We start from the raw sequence: 7878 nt of genomic DNA, 5'->3' as shown, positions 1-7878 counted from the left end.
GTACAAGAGGTAGACGTTATTCTTTGGAGCAAGATCTCCGGATACCAACCAGTTCCAATGAACGAACTCAGAAGTTTGAGGCGAAGCACAGGATGTTACAAAGAAGTTATATGAAACAACCTGCATGTTCTATTCAAATTCTTGTTAGAGTATACATTCCATTTCTTATGCAAACCAATGGAGTCGCAGATTGGCATTTTAAGAAAGCTACAAAACAATTCAACAATGCGATATAAAGGTACATAAGTTATAAGCCAGTTGAAGTACATACAGTTCCGAGAGATCTACCGCATAGCCTGAGAAAAAGATGGTTTCGTCTCAAGTATAAGATATCTTATTTAAGGACATTTAAGTACTAAATGCATGACAACATAAATAATGAACTTTATAGAGAGGGACATATTTACCCAAAATTATCATTTGATTTCATCCTCTTAAAACAAGACAATCTCGTATTGTTTATATAAATTGGTTCCTTGCATATGTGATTCAAATTGCACACCGACTCGTATATCAAAGATGCGAAACATGAACATCTAATCAGTTGTATGCACTTTATAGACTAAACGGCGAACATGAAGTGTGTGAGATTTGGGCTGAGTTAGAAACTTAACACTCATAGTCCCATAGTTTTGGTGTCGGCTAGCACAGTGTGTATTTTACCATCATAAAAAGTATCATTTTAAATCTAATCGTGAATTCCAGTAACTGCTGTCTTTAAGTAAACGTCCAAATCCATTGTAAAATGTTTGTAAAATCAGTCATTGTACTATAATTAATATGTTATGCACATCTGATCCGGTTGCTATTCATCTGTCAATAAAGTGCGTTTAGGTATGGTATACTAATTTGTTGTCATATATATTACCTACGCAAACTTAAGCCATAACGTAAATAAATTGCATTCGAAAAGGTAACCACTATGTTGCATGTGTTTTAGCCTTTAGTATGACAAATATCAAATCTCAGCATGCCTCATGCTACATTTACCCAAAATCCCGTCTTTGCGACTTTCAATCGCTTCTCCGGGTCAGGTCGCCAAAGTCAAAGACCACATAGCCACTTCATTAACGAGAAGAGAAATACTGCTGCATCGCACGTGGTTGACTAACTTCGTAACTATTGTACCATATGGAATAGTATTTATACAAATTGTACCATATGGAATAGTATTTATACAAAGTACAGAATGGCATCTGCTACTGAGTAAGAAAAAGAAAACATATCATATTTATTTATAAGACAAATGAAATGTTTATATTTCATAAAACAACACTATACACATTGTATTCAGCGTCGCTATTTTGAAAAGTAAAAGTAATTGCAAAATGTAGCATATGTTTCTATCTCCACTTAAATAATAACATGAATCACACGTTTGTCACCCCTCTCTCTATTTCTGTTTTTCGTCTCTGTCCACATTAGTACTTACTGTATCTCAAACACATGTTGAAAAAAAAAACAAATTTATGTAACATTCTTCAATCTTTGTTCTTTGTTCTTTTCTTCTTAAGCGCAATATTTCGTACTGTATCTTGATATGACAGGTTGGCGAGTGTTCAGTTCTTGTGCCTAGAACAGATGACAGTCTTCGGCATTATCATCCATGAACTGTTCCGCTAGATGGGGAGCTTTTGGAGAAGGTCTAAGCTATTTGATAAGGTCTGAGCTATTTGATAAGGTCTAAGCTATTTGACTTCAGAGGTCTGCATCTTGTCAGTTATATAAATAAATAGTTTCCTTTTCTTTGTTTTCGTCCACCTTGCGACCAATATGCTTTTCCTTATATTACTAATAGTTTGATCTGGTAACGAAATTACAATGTTGGTCACTTTGGCCGCCTTCTGTGATATTGTCTATGTTGCGATGTTCTTATCTTGGTCTGTTTATACTAGTGCAATGTTCTCTTTTCTAATCTTACAAATTTACAATAAGAATACTGAAAATAATTTGAAAATATATTTGTTACATAAACACTGTAATCAACAGTCTTAATTTAAAACGTAGAAATCATCAATGTTTTGGAGTCCTGAGATGGTTACATTGGGGTCTAACATTGAATAATAAAACAATTATCTCTGTTATAACTGTGGAGCTAATTTTATTTGATAGGGGGTTTGCCGAACGCTACTTAAATGTCTTATCCTGATCGAGCGATGCAAGTATCTTGAAGTCTTTTAATCTTGATTAGTAGATGAAGAACGATCCAAGCTCTACTTTTTCTCTCAAAAGATATTACAAAAACAGAAACAAATTAAAATATATTAAACTTTATAACTCAATCAATGTTTAATATTAGTGAGTATGGTATGATTACAACGCATGCTTCAAATTGTTTGGAGTCAATAATTTTTTAAACGTTATTAAAATAGTATAGATCTTCAACTTAGTTTATATAACAAATCGGTTATGGTCCAATCCACAGTGCAAGTGAGACAAGTCCAGATCTTGTATACATGCGTTTTAAAGTACTGTTTTTGTTTCCCAGTGAACGGAAGTGAAACTAATTTTCAGTGTTAGGTTTTTCCACATTTTCTTCCATGTCATTTATTATTCAGCTATGATCTCGCTTATATTGTAAACACCATAACACTTTTACATTTTTTCTGTCTTTTTCTCTTAGGTTTTATGATAAATACAAACTTGCATGTGTTGCTTATGTTTTAAATCCTTCAATTCCAGGGCTATGATTTGTATTTGTTATTACTGATACTGATGCACTCTTCCTTAATCATCTACGTATGAAAGGTATGCTTTTCGTACATATTCTCAAAAGCTTCTCCAAAGCTTATGTCTTATCGTTTGCACATTAGATATTGTGATGGAATAATATCCCGGTTTTCGTCTGTAAAATGCTTCGTCATACCTTTTCCATTTCACAAGTACACGTAAAGTACCATTCATGGATTGTTAAACTCGTTTAACTATTTTATATATGCCATTTTGCTTGTGGTTTATAGGTTGGTTTTCATCACAGAATGGGGCCCCGAGTGGCCGAGTGGTCTAAAGCGCTCTCCGTTACGGATCACTGCAATCTCACCTCTGTCTGCGTGGGTTCGAGTCAAAGATTCAATGTGGGTATGTGAGAAAGCTTGCTAGTAGCTTCTTGCGGGTCGGTGGTTCTTTCTGGGGGTTTTCTCGGGTTCTTCCTCCATCGTTAATACTGGCCGCCATGGATAGCCTATCGTGTGTTGAAGAATGGCGTTGAACCCTACAACAACAACAACAACAAAAATCATCACAGAATATACCATCCATACCCTGACCCTTTAAATCGTCTAGTTGTAAACTTCCTGATCACATTTAATACCATTACTTTCCAGACTTTTAAATTTTTTCTAGAACTAACACAAAGATAATTATATATATATATATATATATATATATATATATATATATATATATATATATATATATATATATATATATATATATATATATATATTATAACGCAAATAAAATTAACAATTAAAATAGAAATGAAAAGTTCCAATCTGGCCTTTGTCAGCCCTATTGAGCCAATTTACCGGCAAACAAACTTTAACCACTACGTATGACCAAAGAATGAAACAAAGACAGGTACAAACATATTCAATGATATTTGTATTATTAACTATTGCTGAATAACTTTGTTTGCCAATATATATATACATAGTTCATTTTCCGAATTCAAGCAATGGGTGACCTTTTTGTACTACATTTCAAACAGCCCGCGGTGTGTCATGCGAAGTAGTTATGCCATGGATTAATTTATTTGTTATGCATATCTTTATACAGGATCTATTATGCGCTAATACTGCCGTATCTACTTCATGTGTCAGAAGAAGCCGTTAAGCCCGAGACAAGCCCCCTATAAAACCCTCAACATATGAATAATAATATTAGTACGTTAACTGTGCTGACCGCGATTGCTGTTTAGAAATATGTTAATAAAAATACCATGAAGTGTTGGCTGCATCTTTTCTACTTGCTCAGTGAGCGTTAAATTAAAATTAGTCGATTAAGTTTGTTCAATATATATTTGTGTTATTCCTGTGTAACTTCAGCTGCACATCAAAAGGCTGCCACTTGATAATTTAAAACGGATGTGTTGTTACGAATCTCAGCGTTTTATATGTCTATGAACGAACATATTTGTTGTGCCAGAGGCATATATGGTCTTATAAATTTTTAGTCCAATTATATAATGCCTTGTACAATATTTATTTAAACGGATTCTTGTTCCTTTTCAGACACATATAGAGTAGGAGGTTGTTCCATTCAGTAAAGAATACATTATTCAGCTGCAGAGTTTTAAAATACTATATTATCGGCAGGTAGTCGATGATACAAACTGATAACAACGACTTGAACACGAAATTATTGGTACACTTACATTCATTGTTTCTATAAATGTATTCTGTATTCTCATAACTTCTTTTCCATGGAAAACCATAGCTACCTTCGATATATTTATTAATACAATATAAATATAGTGCATAGATGATGTAAATTCAAAACGTTTAAAGACGCTGGGTGAATAATACGCGTACAAGAGTATGGATATATATATATATATATATATATATATATATATATATATATATATATATATATATATATATATATATATATATATATATATATATATATATATATTACTAAAGGTAAACATCACTGTGGAGAAGTGTGCACAAAGTTGAATTATCAATGGCCGTTGATGTCATTTAACGTTGTGGTCTCTGAAGAAAAATTGTCGGGGATTTCTGTCTCCCAAAAATGTATTCTCAATTTACGTACAAATAATTTGTGCCCTGGCCGAATATATAAAACATGAGCAGTTTCTCTTGAGGAAACATGTTTAAATAAGCCTAATTTCTTCAGGTGAAAAATCACACATTTCATTAAAGATAACTAATGCTTTGAGCTGAGTGTAATTGTATAGAGATCACGAAGAATTTGGTAAATTGTCTTATGATTCGAAGGCCGCATACTGTGTTTAAAACTAACTTAACCAAAACTATATGCGTAGGATTATTAATGTCCAGTACAGTCCTTTTAAATTAGGCTGGTTCCGTAGAATATCATGTGCCATTTGGTTATTTCTAAAACCTGTTTAAATTTGAAAAGGAAATAAAAAGAACAATACGTTATTGACATCATTGTATCCATACACAGGTTGGTATTTAGTATTCATATTTAGTGTACTGTTTACTGAGATTTCCTTCAGAACAGAACTATGGATGTAAATATAATGCATTAAAGTCATCATATCACTAAATGAGTCAGGAATATACGCATACATTCATCTTACATGCACGCATCATATTATGATTTACCTGTATATAATGTTGCAAGTGGTAAGAGTCAGGCGACGAAAGACAAAATAAAATATTTCCTTTTGGGACTGATCATCTTGATGAAAAATGTTTGATTTCTATCTGTCATTCTATCTACTGAAGTTATATAAATGTATCTTGCCAATTCCGTTTGTTCTAATTTGATGCGACTATAACAGGGTCCTTCGTTCTCTCCTGTTTTGAACTCTAAGAAGGGAAAGAAGTTAAAGTAGATGATATAGTACAGTGAAAAATTCAAATGTTACAGATTGAGGACTTCTTTTCAATATCTTTACTGTGTTTTGACAATAACATTCATTAGGATGATTGAACAATTTTGATACAACTGTGAAAGGAATTTGTATTTACTTTCAAAAGGAGTTTCGTGTACGTCTTGCGTATAACGTGTCGTGTATTTATTGGCTTTCATTGGACACGTACTTCATAATTTCAACTCGAGTTTCCCATCACTATTGTCTAACATGTATAAAGCATTAGTGAAAATACATGGGGCCGTTATATGCACCAGGTTCACTTCATCTTCTATGTAGCTTAGATATGGGTAATTTTGATGTTAGAATCTAAAGAGAGATAATAATGTTGAAACCTTGTAATTTGAGCTGATATCTTTCCACCGCGCAGTCGAGGACAGAGCTTCCTGCGTGAGTACCGCCTGCGGTGCAGGAATGTAAATCTTTAAATTCAAGTCACAAGCACCATGTGTTTAGATAGGAAGCGTCTTGAAAATCGTATTTATATATTGTTCTGGGCTAAGCATGTTCGTAGAGGATTGTGGAGGTGTGTCCACGTACGTAATAGTCTAATCTCATGAAAGACACATACACTCACAAGCGCATTATCTACATTAAGATGCCATTAAAAAGTTACTTGCAATAGGAGGTACACGTCCAAGAAAACATAAAGCATAAACTCACCTTATAACGATTTTGCTTGTTTTTGCCCACAAATAAATCGCCACGGTCAATTGCATAAAGATATTACGACTCTAGGTATTAAACTGCAATAAGTGAATACGTTGTGTCATATACATATATGTGTCTATTATGGGTTTTGCCTCTCTAACTCAATTTTTGAAAGGGCCATGGCTCTGACAATTAACTTCACGTCTTCAGTTTGGATGTTGTATGTAACGACATAGCTTACGAATTATTCAGCTATTGTGATGCAGCTAGGTATTGTGATAATTGGAATGTAAATCTATAGAATCTACAAATCTACACCGCTTCTAACTACCTTCTCTCCAGTCGACATTCAAGACATGTTTGCAAATTTCTTCCGTGACAAAGTACAAACCATTAAAGATAAGCTTGACACCACAATTGCAATTGACTCGTCGTCACCATACAGTTGGGATACGGAATTTGAGCGGCAACCATTAGTAGCATTTGAACCTGTCTCTACGGATTTCGTACGTACAATCGTGATGAAGAGTGTACCAAAGTTAAGTGAACTTGATCCAATTCCAATATCACTGCTGCTTGAGTGCTTAGATCCAGTATTGCCTTCACTAACTGATGTTATTAACACCTCTTTCTCATCTGGGGAATTCCCACCATTTTTCAAAACTGCCATTGTAAAGCCTATGCCGAAGAAACCAACACTAGACCATAACGATTTAAAGAACTACCGTCCAGTTTCTAATATCCCATTCATATCAAAAATCGTAGAAAAGGTTGTTCTATTCCAGCTTGTATCTCATCTGAATTCAAACAGTCTTTTTAGCAATGTAAAATCTGCATATCGCCCTTGCCACGGTACTGAAACTACTCTTCTAAAAGTAGTTAATGACATTCTCTCTGCTTTGGATAGTGGAATGATTACAGTCTTCACCCTCCTTGATTTGTCTGCAGCATAACTGCAGTTGATGAAACAGACCAGTCTGATTACAATACAAATACTTTCTCATTCACATCCTTTACTTCAAACAATAAATATCAGCAACACCAACATTAAATTCACACAATCAGGACGAAACCTAGGTGTTACTTTTGACAGTACTCTCACATTGCACCAACATGTCATGAACATATGCAAGGCTGCATATCTTGAGCAGAGATGCATCAGCTCAATTCGCAAATATTTCATTTGATGTCACTAAAAGACGTGTGTTTATTAGTACTTTCAAGACTGGACTATTATAACTCAATTCTGTCTGGTTCATCTCAATATCTACTCCAAAGTCTTCAAAAAGTTCAAAACACAGCTGCACGGATCATAATTAGAATACTACGATCAGAGCACACCTTCCAGCTGCTCTGTACCTACACTGGCTATCCATTCGATCCAGAATCAAACACAAAATGTGTTCTCTGTGCAACGTTTCACTGACCGACTCTAATCCAACATACCTATCCAACCTCACCCACGTGTACACACCATCACGATACTTACGCTCCTCTTCTGACAATCTTTACTCATTATTCCCACTATAAAAACAAAGTCATATGGACAGCGTTCTTTGCATACTAGGGCGCAGCAACGTGGAATGAATTGCCCACTGAACTTAGACACAAAGACACAGTGGTCATTTTCAAGAGTG

This window comes from Sinohyriopsis cumingii, chromosome 5 (genome assembly GCF_028554795.1).
Source record: "Sinohyriopsis cumingii isolate HCF-2022 chromosome 5, ASM2855479v2, whole genome shotgun sequence".
Taxonomy (NCBI): domain Eukaryota; kingdom Metazoa; phylum Mollusca; class Bivalvia; order Unionida; family Unionidae; genus Sinohyriopsis; species Sinohyriopsis cumingii.
Note: the sequence above shows the minus strand (reverse complement) of the source record.